Source organism: Magnolia sinica, chromosome 5, assembly GCF_029962835.1.
Source record: "Magnolia sinica isolate HGM2019 chromosome 5, MsV1, whole genome shotgun sequence".
Classification (NCBI taxonomy): domain Eukaryota; kingdom Viridiplantae; phylum Streptophyta; class Magnoliopsida; order Magnoliales; family Magnoliaceae; genus Magnolia; species Magnolia sinica.
This window is the reverse complement of record NC_080577.1, coordinates 28,715,011-28,731,817: the sequence shown is the minus strand read 5'-3', so window position 1 is coordinate 28,731,817 and position 16,807 is coordinate 28,715,011.

The following is a 16,807-nucleotide window of genomic DNA, read 5'->3' as shown; positions in this document are numbered from 1 at the left end:
GGATTTTTGTGGATTTTGAAATCCATTACAAATGTGGGCCCCACATTAATGTGTGCATTTATTTATGTCGTTCATCCATATATACCATTTACATGTGACATTTTAGTTATATATGTGTACAAGTGAATAACATGTTGAGGGTCAAATATTGCATATTGGACCCCATTTATATCTTGATTTTATGAACATGATAATGCTTAATGTTCTATTTTACTCATGTTTGTATTGCAAGGTGAATTTAAGAGTTTAGATTGAAAACAGTGCCAAAAGCGTGGATTTAATGCTCAAGAATCACCAAGGCAAGGGATGAATCTTAGGAGACCAAGATTGAAGAATTCACATGCCCCACTCAATATTTAGTTTGCCCCGCTCAATTTCATGTTTCTCCTACTGAATTTCATGTTTCCCCCACTAAAATTCAAGTTTGCTCTGCTGAATTTCATGTTTCCTCCGCTAAATTTCATGTTTTCCTCGCTTAATTTCAAGTTTGCTCCGCTGAATTTCATGATTTGCCCCGCTCAATTTCATGCTTGCCTCACTAAATTTCATGTTTGCCCCGCTGAATTTCATGTTTGCCCGCTCAATTTCATGTTTGCCTCGCTGAATTTCATGTTTGCCTCACTCAAATTCATGTTTGCCCTGCTGAATTTCATGTTTGCCCCATTGAATTTCATGTTTACCTCGCTGTTGAGACTCAAATATTGCATAATTTTTCCTATTTATATCTTGGTTTTATGAACTTGAATCAGCTTAATGTTCTATTTTACTCATATATGTGTTGCTAGATGAATTTAAGAGCTTGGATTGAAAAAATGTGCTAAAAAATATGGATTTGATGCTCAAGAATCACCAAGGCAAGAGATGGATCTTAAGAGACTAAGATTGAAGAATTTACATGCCAAAGATCTAAGAAAACCAAGTAAGGAATGAAAAGAATCGAAGATTTGAAGTGAAGAATCTTGAAATCGTCCTAAAAAAGTGTATTCTGAAGCTCTGAAGTCTTTTTTGAGAAACTGCGCATTGGGAAATCTATTTTAAACAAACTGTGCAGTGAGAAGTTTATTTTGAAAAATTGCATAAATTTGAAGCAATTTTTAGAAATTTTCAACTTTGTACGAAAATTGGAGTTTCCCACTTATAAATAGGGCTTCCTTGAGCATTCCTGAGCATCATTAAAAGTATACAAGAGTAAGATTTAGGGTTTTTAGAGGGTTTTCAATTTTATTTAATTTTTATAAATTATTTTTTCCTTTTAAATCTTTTTTATTTATATTTATTTCTTTCTTGTTGCTTTCTTTCTCTATTCTAATTATGTTTTTCTAAGTTACTTCTAGCCCAATGTAGAAGGGAAGTACATGAGTTTAATAATTCTTTAAGTTATGATGATTTATTGTTTTAATGATGAGAATAATAGTGTATGCATGTTATCTATTGTTTAAGTTTTGTTTTTGATCCTCTTATGAGATCCATATGTTTTCATCATATGAGATCTACATTGATAGATAAGCTTATCCTAGATCAATTAGATTTCCTAAATAGGAGAGGTTCTCAACCTGTTATATTTATTTGATTTTCATTATCTCATTGATATTGAATTCTTAAAATCACCAACGCTCAAGCATATATATCAATGGTGCACATTCATGATTTTCTAATATTTTATATCATTTATTAAAATATTTAAACTGTTTTATTTTCTAATTAGGCTGACCATAGTGCTCAGATCCTAGTTGTGTTATGCAAGTCATCATGATTTTGGAACATTAACCTATGTGTGAAACTTTGAAGCTTGGGTGTTATTTTAATTCAGTTGAATTACATCCATTAAAAACTCCTAAAATCAAATCATTAGTTTAGTTTTTTTTTAATTATTATTATTTAGTTTATTTTACATTTGATTTTCTCATTCTCGCAATTCATCTCCCTGTGGGATTGACCCTGTATACATAGGATATTACTCACAAACCTCTACACTTAGAGGCAAGCAATAAGGTTTTTGGCGCCATTGCGGGGAGAGACTGAGATAGATCAGATCTGTGTAAGATCCCTAAGATAAGTTCTCTTATAAACCCTCTAAATTTTCTGTAGATTTTTTTTTTTCTTTTGAAAGTAAATTCAGTTGGGTCTTTCAAGCACTAACTATGACATAAGGTTACCCTGCTTGAGATTTTATCACCCAAGTGTTATGGTTGTCCTATAGTTACTGTTTGATCACAAAGATCATCCGCTGAATATATTTTTCAGATTAGCATAGTTTAATTTCTGCATTATTTTTACTTTTATTGATTTTTTTTTTTTTTGGATTGAACCCTCATGGTCGGCCTTGCCGCATGGGTTGTTGATTTATTTTTGCTTTGTGGACTGAACCCTCATGATCGGCCCTGTCGCCTGGTTGTTGATTTGTTTTTGCTTTATAGACTGAACCCTCATGGTCGGCCCTACCGCCTAGGTTGTTGATTTATTTTTCCTTTGTAGATTGAACCCTCATGGTCGGCCCTGCCGCTTGGGTTGTTGGTTAAGTTTTATTTTTATTTTAAGTATCATACTTACTATTTGAATTAGTGGTATTTGTTGTGTGGTGTGGATAGTTTATGTCCCATTGGAGTAGAGATCAAAACAATTGATTCTCCTCCGAAAGCGGATTAGTTTCAGGCCTTGATCATTCACTTAGAAGAGGTACTCAACATCACTTGGATTTCATGGCAGACCTAGTTGATAATCCAAATCCAAATCTGTTAGATCCAACTATAAATCAAAACAGAGAAAATCAACCTAATCCTCTTCTTGAGGATAAAAATGAAGTTCATAGGAATGTGTTAAACCAACCATGGACTTTACGTGAACATTTACACCCTGAGAGATCAACTTTACCATCTTGCATAGTGTTCCTTGCTCACACAGGGAACATTGATTTAAAACCAGGTGTGATTCAATTAATTCATAAATTTCATGCCTTGGATTCTAAAAACCCCTACTTGCACCTCAAGGACTTTGAGGAAGTAATTGCAACGTTACAAGTAAACAATGGCAATAGGGATGTACTTAAGCTTAGGTTATTCTCATTTTCTCTAAAGGATCAGGCTAAATCATGGCTCAACTCTCTAAGACCTAATACCATCACTACATGGCAAGCCTTAAGTAGAGAATTTCTGAAAAAGTTTTTTCCCAAGCATAAAACAAATGCACTAAAACAAGAAATCATGTTATTCTCCCAAAAGGGGAATGATCTGTTTTTTCGAGCTTGGGAGCACTTCAAAAACCTTCTAATTACTTGTCCACATCATGGTTATGAACCATAGCACGTGATTGATGCGTTCCGAAAGGAGCTCACCATGGATACCCGTCAGTTCATAGAGATGATGTGTGGTGGAATCTTTCTTGACAAGGATCATAATAAGGGTTGGGATTTTCTAGATATGTTAGCGGACAATACGCAGACATGGAATGTCTCTGCTAAACCAGACCAAACTAGACTCATTCCTAAAGAGAAAGCGAGGATGTATGTCCTAAGAGAGGAAGACAACCTTAGTGCAAAATTTGCTGCATTGGTTAGAAAGGTCGAAGCCTTGGAAATTAGGAAGGTTAATATGGTTAAACCAAACACTTCCTTAGATAATTTTTGTAGCATTTGTGGTGGTACAGACCATGTCACAAAGGATTGTCCAATAATCTCAGTTGTACAAAATATCATGCATAAGCACGAGCAAACAAATGCTATAAATAACTACCAAAGGTCAGTTTATAATCCAAATTGGCGTAACCATCCTAATCTTAGTTGGAGGAATAGACCACAAATTCATATTCCCAATGCACCTCAAATGCCTCCACAAAACAACTTCTTTAGGGCAACTAACAATGCACCATATGTGCCCCTGCCAAAGCGATCATTTGTAGAGGATGCATTGACCGCATTCATGAACTCTCAAGCTCAAATGAATCAGTATCTAATTCAATCAAATCAGGAATTAAAGACGGCCGTGGCTAGGATTAAGACTCAACTAAATACCAGGGAAAAAAACACCCTTCCTTCTCAACCTATGCCAAACCCTAGAAACACACGTTTCATTGGAGACTCAAATCCAAGTGAGTTACGTCATGAACAAGCTAAGGCCATCATTACCTTGAGAAGTGAAAAAGAGGTCAATAACAAGATAATGGAACTGGTAGAAATACCAGAGGATGAGCCACCATCTCAAGAGAATGATGACCAGCTATGGTTTAAGAGCCGCAAAAACGAAAGGATAAAGAGACTGTTATATGAGCCTCCAGTTCTGTTCTCATCTAGACTTCAGAATTCATCTATCCTCATAAAATATCAAGATGTGTTGGATGTGCTCCAAAAGGTTACTGTCAATATTCCTGTGCTTGATGTCATTAGACAAATTCCATCATATGCTAAATATCTCAAGGATTTGTACACTGTAAAGAGGAAATTAAATGTGTACAAAAAGGCCTTCCTTACTAAGAAAGTGAGCGCTATCATTCAACAAAGGGTTATACCTAAATATAAAGACCCGGGAAGTCCCACTATTCCTTGTATTATTGAGAATTTTCAAATTGGGCATGCTTTGGTAGATTTAGAGTGCATGTAACGCCCCGGATTTCGAAGGTCGAACAAAGCTCTACTCCCGAGATCCACTACATCACTTATGTAACATGAATAATAATGTTCAGATTTCATCCATATTAATGAGTTAAACATGAGTAGGACTATACGAAACAACATATCATACCCCAGATATAATTTAATTAAGCAAGCGGATGACTGAAACATATATATTTGAACGGTAAGTGTTTCACAACTTCTAAAGTAAGATTATGTAACCGGGTTGAATATATACATGTATTATTTCAAAATAAAGACAATATCAAAATGTAAAGTGTCTCACTAATCCATATGTCCCTGTAATCCCAACGAATCAGCACGAGGTCTATATAGACCCGCCTGAAAGCTGAACGTAGGAGAATTCTTCCTCCTCCTCTATGAAGTCCAACTCTGCTGCATAGGCTTCATCATCACCTACATCTAAACCAGAATCTAGTTGGTATTTTAAAACACCGTCCCAGGGTGGGAGTGAGTGATCAACTCAGTGGTACTATAAGGCAAAGGTTAACATATTATCAAGTCAATTAAGCAGTAATGATAAAACAATACAATAATCACTTCCTAGCTATTCTTGTTAATATAGGAATGGTGTGCAGTAATGATGTATGCCCTCGCACAAAGCTCCCTCGCAAGCGACTCCGACAACCAATTTCGCGCATGACAAACTCCCTAAAGTGCAACTTCCTTACCAAAGCACATGCAATGCGGTGTATGATCGTGTTAACAAAGTATTTAATTAAGTTTATTCATACAGCAGATTTGAGAAGCTAAGGTACCTCCCTTTATATCATTGACCCAAACCGAAGGATCCATCTAGGATCATCAATCCTAGTTAATCACATATGATAGACAAGTTGTAGGGCATCACCTCTAATGAAAAGCAGTCGATAGGCAAATTCAAAGTTTATATTCGCGGTCACTACGAGGAGGCTCATCACCTTAGCGTAGGCTGACAGCTCAAACACAGTGTCCCATACCACCATGCCCAGCTCACGAGTCTAAGTTGCTCACTAGTCACTACGGGGAGGCTCGTCACCCCAACGTAAGCCGACAGCTCGACCACGGTGTCCCATACCATCATGCCTGGCCACTGTCATAGTACCATGGTTGAAATGGACTTTTACATTGGTAAGTGGTACCTTAGATTCAAGCAGTGATGTCCATACATGGTAAACACACAGTAGGCCAATCAATTTGTTTGGTAAGTTCAATTGGTATGAGCACACGTTGACTTAATTGACATGAAGCGCATAAGCACCCCTTGTGGCCTAACCACTGTCAACAATCGTCATGCGACACGGATTCGTCGAATTATCCAAGGTGGTGAGGCTAATTCAGCCACCTGTACATGGATTGTTACCGATTGCCTAGGTTACGTTGTAGCCCCAATCTTACTCAGATGCAACAGGTAAACACATGTGATAATTATACCAGTATTTAACAAACAATCCAAATAAATTTCTCATTTGAGCATTTCATCAAACACATTGAACATGTCAACAAACACTTGCATTTTATCCATAAATTGTGTAGCGGCAAATATGATTACATGAAAGAAACTATACATATGATTAAGGTAATTGAGAATCCTATCTTAATACTCTTAATAAATACAAATCATCAACATTTTTCTCATTCATATAATTTATTAAACACTTAGACTGCATATTACCAAATACATAGACTAGATTAGTTACGACGTACATTATGGCAATTCCTTACACAAAGAGGTCATCATGTATATGACAAACATGAACCTAGATTAGTAATCATGGCAAGCACATATCATGTTTACATGTTCATTTAAACATTTTAACAAACACATAGGATGCATATCTCATTCTACATAGTTCATACATGTATATTGTATTGAAAGCGACGTATCTAAGACAATATGGCAGCAATCAAGTCAGACATAAAACATTAGCTGACATTGAAAGCATTGAAAATGATAACCTAAACGTTTATAGTCTGCACCTTTTGTCGGAATACTCGATTCGGACTCGGTTCAAATTCTACGTTCCCGAAAACGGAACAACAGGTACATAAATCATGAAATAGGTGAGCTAGTTTGTCAATTACTCAATTTGCATCTTTACAACGATACTAGGGTTAGGTTTTCTTACCCAAATTGTAGCCGAAAATGATTGTGTAGCAAAGTGGGGAGGTGAATCAGTACGTGGGGTAGTGGGAGAGAACCACTGCAGTAATCTCCAAAGATTTCTCTTCTCTCCTTCCTCTTTTCCCTTCCTTTCTCTTCTCTCTCCTAGGGTTTGGAGAAATTCGCATAGGAGAGATATGGGGTGGTTTAAGGGCTATATATAGGCCGGAAGTGATGTAAATGGCCCAAGGGCCATGGTATACTTAGTTTCTATCTAAAGGGCGACTGTTTTCGATAAACAGGGCTCATCGGAAGGCCCACTACTCACCCACATCATAGGGTAAGTTCTCTGAAAATAGATCTAAGCCAGGATGCGATCGGATAAGTAGATCAACCGTGGAGGACTGTGTCAGATCAATGGTCGTTCATACTTGATCGGGGCCACAAGTATACGGATATGTGCTGGAAAATTTCCTTTTCCCATTGGTGAAGTTTGGTCAGAAACTGACGGTCCAAAATCTTCAATTTCGTGTGTAAGCGAATGACCCAATTTACTTAAGTTTCATTACATTTTCTAAAGGGATTCGCGTTTCTCACACATTTTACTCAAGACTCAAGTTATGCGTTTCTGGACACCATCTGGGCTCGATTCCCACGATGGTTGTCAAGCCCAGTAAGGTGGACATAATCCTATAGTTTCGCGGTCATCGGACTTTCAACATGCGGTCCAGGTCCGATACGGAGTTTCAATGTACTCCCAAGAGCGACAGGCTCACGAGATTTCTCCTAGGTTTTTAAGTAGTGTTGAGTTAGCAGTATTGACAGTTTTGGGTCTTGCCATTTATGTAAATGGTGGTTTGAGCTAAATCCACCGATTAATTCAGTTTAGTACTTAATTAATTTCTATCTAAATTACTGCAGAATACGATCCTTAGGTCTTTCTGCCTGAGGTGGTACTCGGGTCTTTGTACGGATTTTTTCGAGACATTACAGTGTAAGTGTCAACTTAGTACCTTATTCGATCTACAAACAAATGGGGTTAGGCGAACTTAAAACAACCACGATTACACTCCAACTCGTTGACCGCTCCATTAAGGTACCAAGGAAAATTTTAGAGGACGTGTTAGTTTAAGTAAAGAAATTCTACTTTCCCATGGGTTTTATTATACTAGACACTGAACCATGTGTAAACGCTAGTGCTCAAGTTCCCATCATTTTAGGCCGCCCTCCTAGCAACTTCAAATGCAATCATAAATTGCAGGAATGAAATGATGAACTTATCTTTTGGTAACATGACTCTAGAGCTAAATATTTTCAATCTATGTAAGCAGCGCATTGATAATAATGAGATCCATTAATTGAATTTCATGGACTCCTTGATAGAAGAAGAGGAATTGGAACCTAGTCTGACTAAGGAATTGATTCAAGTCTTTGGGGACTTGAAAAATTCTGATTTAGAAAAAGTATTTGCTGAAATTTGTGATGATAATGAAAGCACTACCATCCAGGACATTGGTATGTACCAATGGAGACTGCGCACTCAAATCCTATCTATCGAGGACTCGTGACCTCTGCTATCACCAACCAATGTTCCAAAGCTTGATTTAAAACCACTACTAAATGAGCTTAAATATGTATACTTAGGTGAAAATAAAACTTATCCTGTAGTGATCTCTTCATTTTTAGACAAGGATCAAGAGATTAAATTACTGAATGTTCTAAGAGACCACAAAGGAGCCTTGAGCTGGACCATTTCTGACATCAAGGGTATAAGTCTTTCCATATGCACCTATTGGATCCACCTCGATGAAGACGCCAAACCAATTAGACAACCTCAAAGGCATCTTAATCCAAACATGATGGAAGTTATAAAAAATGAGGTGATTAAATTGTTGGATGTAGGAATCATCTACCCAATATCCGATAGTGTTTGGGTGAGTCAAACTCAAGTAGTCCCAAAGAAATCCGGAATAATTATCGTGTAGAATTCTAATAATGAACTCATACCAACACGTGTCACCTAGGGGTGCACATTTAACCGGTAGAACCGTGGAACCGGACTGGAACCGACCAAACGGTTCGGTTTGGTCCGGTTCTAGAGTGCACCGGTTCCGGTTCTGGTTCCAAAAATCAAAGAACCGGTGACATCGATTCGGTTCTCGGTTTGGGGGTATGTAGAACCGAACCGAACCATGAACCGATCTGTGGATCCGATCCGTAGACCGAACCGTGGAACCAAACCGTGGAACCGAACCGATGTATTTTTGCACACTTATAATTATTTTCTCTAGAATAATTATTTTTGTAAATGTATTCTTGCACACCTTATACAATATCTAAACCATTCATCAAATGGACCACAACATGGATGGACATGGGCTTGCAATTGGGCTAGATTATAAAAAGCCTAGAACCGTGGAACCGATTCGAAACCGAACCGGTTTTAACGGTTCGGTTCCGATTCGGTTCTAGGGTGCCAACGGTCTGGTTCCGGTTCCGAATTTCCTAGAACCGTTAGGAATGATTCGATTCCAGTTTCACCCCAGAACCGGACCAAACCGAACAGTGTGCACCCCTAGTGTCACCGCAGGTTGGCGTGTTTGCATTGACTATAGAAAATTGAACCAGGTCACGATGAAAGACCATTTTCCTCTACCATTCATTAATCAAGTTTTAGAGAGGGTAGCAGATCACTCCTTCCATAGTTTTCTTGATGGATATTCCGGATATAACCAAATAGAGATAGTCTTCGAAGACCAAAAGAAAACCACATTCACTTGTCCATTTGGCACGCTTGCTTTCAGATAGATGTCATTTGGATTGTGTAATGCCCCAACAACTTTCCAACGGTAGATGTTAAGTATTTTTTCAAATATGGTTGGGAAGTTTCTTGAGGTTTTCATGGATGACTTCTCTGTATTTGAGAGTAGTTTTGAGGAATGACTCAACAATTTATCTCTTGTCTTATCTAAGTGTGAAGAGAAGCACCTTGTCTTAAATTAGAAGAAATGTCATTTCATGGTTCAAAAGGGAATTGTTTTGGGCCATGTTACCTCCAAAAATGGAATCAAGGTAGATCGCTTAAAACTAAACACTATATCTAATCTACCTATCCCCCGAATTATTAGAGATATTAGATCACTTCTAAGGCACGCTGATTTCTATAGAAGATTCATCAAGGACTTTAGTGTCATTACTAGACCATTGACTAATCTTCTTCAAAAGGATGTCCCATTTAAGTGGATAGATGAGTGTGCAAGTGTCTTTAGTAAAATTAAATCATCCCTTACCACTGCACCTATCATGCATCTACCAGATTAGACACTTCCTTTTGAACTACTGTGCGATGCAAGTGATGATGCCATAGGGGCTGTTTTAGGCCAAAGGAAAGATAAACGGCCCTACATTATTCACTATGGGAGTAGAACTCTAAATTCGGCCCAAGTGAACTACTCAACAACTGAAAAAGAGTTACTTGCAGTAGTTTTTACTTTCGATGAATTTAGGTCCTACTTGTTGGGATCCAAAGTGGTCATTTTCACGAACCACTTGGCTTTGAAATATTTTCTATCTAAGAAGGATGCAAAGCCGAGACTTTTGAGATAAATCCTCCTACTCCAAGAATTTGACTTGGAGATAAAAGATAAGAAATGAGTAGAAAATGTAGTGGCTGATCACCTTTCCAGATTGGTGTTAGATGATTCTACTAAGGAGATGCATATTTGTAACGTCTCGAAAAAATCCGCACAAAGACCCGAGTACCACCTCAGGTAGAAATCACAAAGGACCAAATCCTTTAAAAATTAGACGAGAATTAACTAAGTGTTAAACTAGGTTACTTATGAAATTAGCACTAATCACTTTAAATACAAACTGTAAGACCCAAAACATGTAGAATCGTTAACGCTATATTACCCTGAAATCCAGGATCAATCTTTAAACCCGTTTGCTCTCAGGAGCACACCGAAACTCCTTATCAGACCTATACCGCACGTCGAAAGTCCAATTACCCCAAAACTATATGTTTATGACCGCATTACTGGACTTGACAACCACTTCGAAAATCAAATCCTAATAGTGCCCAGAAACGCACAATTTAAGCTCGAAGCGAAGTGTGTAAGAAACGCGAATATCTTTAGAAAATGAACCGAAACTTAAGTGAATTGAGTCGTTCACTTATAGGCCAAATCTAAGGATTTAGACCGTCAGAATCTGACCCACTTATACCCTCAGATCAGGGAAATTTTCTAACACATGTCAGTGTACTTGTGGCCCTGATTAAGTACCGGTGACCGTCGAACTAAAACTGGTCCTCCGCGGTCGATTTGTAAATCCGATCAGACCAAAAACTTAGTCTGGCCTAGATCCAATGTCAGGGAGCTTAAGTCCAACCGCACGCAGAAAAGGGGCCTCCAGATGTGCTCCGTTGGACCGAAACGGCCAGTCTTTGGCCATAACCTAAGTATACCATGGCCCTGGGGCCATTCCCATCAGTTCTGGGCCTATATAAGGGCCTAAACCCACCCCTCTCTCATTTCATAGGAATTCCTAACCCTAAGAGAGAGAAGAGAGAGAAAAGAGAAGGAAAGAGAGAAAGTGGGAGACCGTCCCTGGGATCCTTCCTTATCGCTCCACGGGTTGAATTAACCCTTCTGCATCTCTATTCTAGCGATTCCGACTCCGTTCTTAGGTAAGAAAACCTAACCCTAATCTGTTTTAGGGTTTCAAATAGTGTAAGTGATGAAATAGCTAACCTATTTCATGCTATAGGTGGCTGTCGTGCCGTAGACGAAGACTTGACATACAAACTGAGTTCGATACTTGTTTATCGACGAAAGGTGCAGACTATAAACATTTAGGTTATGATTTTCAAGGCTTTCAATGTCAACAATGATTTATGTCTAACTTAATTGCTATCACAGATGCTAGATACGATATTTTCTGTAAATTACACATATATGTAAACTATGTTGGTTTTAAATGCATTCCATGTGTTTGTTGAAATGTCTGAATGCATGTGGAATTATGATTCATGTTTGATACGATTGTCATTAGAGAATACATGATTGTTGTTGATATGGTAACTCCTATTTAGAAGGAATTGCTATGATATGCATTTTAAACTAATTAAGTGCATGTGTGTAATATGTGTAGTCTAAGTGTTTGATAAAATGCCTGAATAAGAAAATGCTTATTTAAATGCATGTATGGAGGGTGTTGAAATAAGATTCTCAATCCCCTTAACTATGGATATAGAACCCTTTCTATAACCTATTTTACTACTATGTGCTGTATGAATGAAATGTCTGTGTATGATAATATGTGTAGTATGTGTGTGATTAAATTGCTCAAGTAAGATTTGTATCTGATTTTGGTTGGCACATGCGATTTTGGACTGGTACATATGAATGCTTAATGTATATGAAATGTGTTTGGGGCTACGACGTAGTCCAGGTGATCGGTAATGATTTTCGAGTTAGTGGCCGAGGTTGTTTCACCACACCAGACATGTTCAAGGAATCCGAGTCGTACGCTGCTAGTCGACAGCGGTTAGGCCATGCGGAGTGCTTACGCGCTCCATGTCAATCGACTCAACATATGCTCGTACCAATCGAGCTTGTCAATAACCCAATTGGCCCCATGAATGTTCACCATATATGGACGCTACTTGTAAGACCCGTATCCTAGTCCGTACTGTTCCATCGAGTCCCGCGATCCTTCCTGTCGAATTTTGGCATCCTGTGACGTATAATCGATGTTGCGATCGACCCTAAGTCGTATGTTGTATATTTGAGTCGGCTTAATTCAAGACTTGTACCTTTGCGACCGCACCGTCGTCGCGGTTCTAACGCCGCGTCTCTTGTACCGATCCGATACCCTGGCAGGAAGATGTGAGCCGGCGTTTATTTCGAAGAAAACGCCGCGCGTTTGCAATCCCAAGAGAATCTCTACAATGTGTCAAATCAATCCCATCAATCAATCCCATCCATCACCTCATGTCAAGTACACATCACCTCTCTCCACAAGTAAAGCAACCCATGCTTTTTCTCACCAAAGTCAAACCACCTCTCACTTCACCCATCCCTCACCTCACATCACTCACCCATCACACCCATCACCTCTCCTTATCTCTCTCTCTCTCTCTCTCTCTCTTTTCTCACACCAATTCCAAGCAACCCATAAGCCTCACACGTCCACATTTTTCCAAGGAGAGAAAAAGAGAAGTGAGTAGTGTGGCCCACTTTCCATCCCAAATCTTCCATCTTAGCCCTTGAATCTTCATCTCCCACCATCAAAGTGAAGCACAAGGAGGTCGGCTTTCCAACGGACCAAGAAGATCGGACGGTGGGTGCTTCTATAGACTAGATTTTCATGTTCTTATGATGGGCCAAGTGAGGCCTACCGATCAATGGTATGGATCTCACTTTGGACCCTTGATGTGGCTAATGGCCCACCTTGATGCTTAAGATCATTCCATGATGGGGCCATTCTCCATGGATCCCATCATGATGTTTATTTTCTTACATAAATATGGTCATCTAGACCTTCTAGTTTGGTGGAGAAAGGATCTCCACCGTTGATTTTCAATTCGGTGGGCCCATATGCAATGAGACCCACTTGATGTATGATTGGATGCTTGGAACGGAGGGCCCATAGTGCCGGGGTCCCTCCATCACCCCTCTATCACACGTGTATATCTCTCTCTCTCTCTCTCCCTCCCTTTCTTTTATTCTTCTTTTCTTGTGATGTTGGTGTGATTGTGTGGCCCGCCCGAATGGACCCCACCATGAAGCATGTCTTGGATCCGAGTTATTTGTAGGTGAGGCCCACTTTCTATGTGTTGCTCCACACCACCTAGCCATGTGGTGGCCCACAGGGGCAGGGCCCACCTTAAAACGTTCTATGCTCCAGAACGTCCAGCGTCCCCTGGACGCTGGACGTGAGACATAAATGTCACCTTTGTTTACAAGGCTTTTTGATGGCCCACTTGTTTAGGCCCCAACTTGATGAATGGATTCAATCCACGCCGTCCACCCTATTTACCAGCTCATTTTAGGCGTTGAGCCGACAAATGAGGTTAATCTGACTCTCAGGCGGGCCATAGTGTAGCAAACAGTGTGTCTGCCATTGAAATCCACCCTGACATTTTGATGCACCAAAATATATGCAATAGCGGACTCGTTCGGCTTGTCTTGAGCCATGGGGGCCAATGGGACGGGGTGGATTCCCCCGACGCAGGCCTATCACTGAAAAACCTTAAGAAAACAATTTTTCAAAATAAAATAATAATAAGAACACCAACGGATTGACTGCTTGTCTGAACGCCAGAACGTACGGGCGTTGGGTGAGGCTTAGTCTGGCAACAGTGGGTCCCCAAGGTGGGCTCCACCGTGATGTATATCCTTCCATCCAAGCTGTTCATATGGTGGGCCCTTAGGGCAGGGCCACCCTCAAATTTCAGCCACATCCAAGACTCGGGTGGCCCACATTATAGAAGCAGTGTGAATTGAATTCTACCATTGAAACCCCTTTTTGGGTCCACGGAAGTTTTGGATCAAGTGAAATTTGTTTTTACTCTTCATCTAGGTCCGAGTGACCTTATGCAGATTGGATGCCATATAAGCATTATGGTGAGCCCCACATGGGACCCACGTGATGTATGTGTTTATCCACACGTCCACTGCTGTGGACGGTGGATTCCACCAAGATATATGTGTTTCACCACGGTCGTCCAGTGGTTATAGGGCCCCACCATGATTTATGTGTTTATCCACACCGTCCAAATAGTGCAGGTGGGACCCACCATGATGCGTGTGTTGCATCCAGACCGTCAATCCATTTTTGCAAGCTCATTTTTGAGCATGAGCTAAAGGATGAATCAGATCCATGGTCCATGATGCATGTCTTGCATCCAAGTCATCCAATCATTTTAAAAGCCCATCTTGAGGCTTGAGACAAAAAAAAGAAGAAGATAGATTTGTAGTTCAAATGGACCCCACCCTGGCATATGTTTGGGGCCCATCTTGATTTACTTATGACTGTCCATTAAGGCTCACCTTGGTATATATCTAGGGCCCATATGATTAGGCCCATTTAGTATGCATAAGGCCCATATGATTAGGCCCATTTGGTATGCATAAGGCCCCATATGAATAGGCCCATATGATTAGGCCCATTTGACATGCATAAGGATCATGTTAAAAGGCCCATTGTGATGTTTTCAAAGGCCCGTGGGATATGGCCCATTGCAACGTACATAAGGCCCGTTGGTGGGGGCCCATTAATGCGGCCCATTTGATGAATGTAAGGCCCATGTGATACGGCCCATTTGATGTGTCTAAGGCCCATAGGTCGAGGCCCAACGGGATGTCCTTAGGGTCCATTGCAATGTGTGATTCCCTATGGTTTGTGTAAATATTTTATGGTGGGCCATGCCTTGGGAGCAATGTTGGTTTGATGTCCACATTATAAGTACAATGTTGGTTAAATGTCCGCATTGTAACTCTCCTTAAGGCCCATTGATAGGCCCATACTTGTTGATAGTTCATAACATGCTTAGTGCACTTTCATGATTCATGCCCATATGCATCATATGTATGCTTGAGATGAGGAATGTTTGATCATAGCATAAGCCGTTGGGCTGAGACATTTACGGGACTCCTTATGAGACGGAGTGCCCCACATGATCGCGTGGTACGCGCGGGATTGCTGCATGATTGTACGGTATGACTCATGCATCTCGCATATGTGTGACTTGATCACTGCACGCCCTAGCGACATCAGGGCCGTGGCTCCACAGACACATCGTGGATGGCCGTATCGGATACCGGAAATGCTTGGTTCTAGCACTGTGGACACTTAGGATGTCCTTGGGTGAAAGTCCCGGAACCTTTTTGATACCAGGAGTGCTCCAGCGTCTAGACCGAGTGGATATACGAACGCCCGAGTGCCGAATACCGGTAGGTCGTGTCTCCCACTATATCGTGGTAGGTTGGAAGGGGGTGTGTCGTGGTCAGTTGGAAGGGGGTGTGGCCTTATCCTCTATCGATGAGCTGGGTACGTATTGACAGATTACTGGTCAGGCGGATAATGTGGTCTCTTTCACTTGCTTGGCTGTGCAGCTAGGGAGGAGGCAGTCAGTGTTAGTGTACTAGACCCCGATGATATCCAGAGAGAAAGTATACTGATATGTGAGTATACTGATATGTGTACTTGATGAGTTCTGACACGCTTGCTTTGCATCTCGCATATGACATTTGGCTACATAGGCCTCGCATCGCATGGCCTTGTATGGCCGATAACATTCATGTCTTACATCATATAGCTTTGCCACTTTTTTTTTTTAAAAATAATAATAATGCATGCAGCACCTGCTATTGCTGACGCTGAAGCAGGACGCTACTGTGTCTGGGCCAGGGACCATGGTCCCATATGTGGGCCCCATCGTGATGTGTTTTATATATCCACACCATCCATTTTGTAGGCCCTTAGGGCAGTGGGCCACCCTCCAAATATCAGCCCCATCTAAAGCTCAGGTGGCCCACATCATAGGAAACATTGTGGTTGAGCTAGGATCCCAAGATCGGAACCTGGCATGAGAATGCCGGAATCCGAGAATGGGGTGCTACGGAGGCTGTCGGCACCGGATTCGGCGATCGGGAATTTTGTGAGCCCGTTTTCCGAGTTTGGGGCGTGACACTACTGCTTGAATCTAAGGTACCAAACTCATCAGTGAAAAATCCGTTTAACCTTGGTACCTCGATCCGCTAAGACTCATGAGCCAGGCATGGTGGTATGGGACACCGTGGTCGTACTGTCAGCCTACGCTGGGGTGACGAGCCTCCCCATAGTGACCAGTGAGTAACCCAAACTCGTGAGCCAAATACGGTGGTATGGGACACTGATTCGAGCTGTCGGCCTATGATCAGGTGACGAGCCCATAGTGACCTCGAGTGTATGCTAGAAACTACGTTGAGGTGACGAGCCTTTTCGTAGTAAACTAGAGTATAAACTAGGCCCATGCTGAGGTGACGAGCCTCTCCGTGGCAGCTTGGAAACTGCCTATCGTATGTGACTGCTAGGATTGACAACCCTAGATG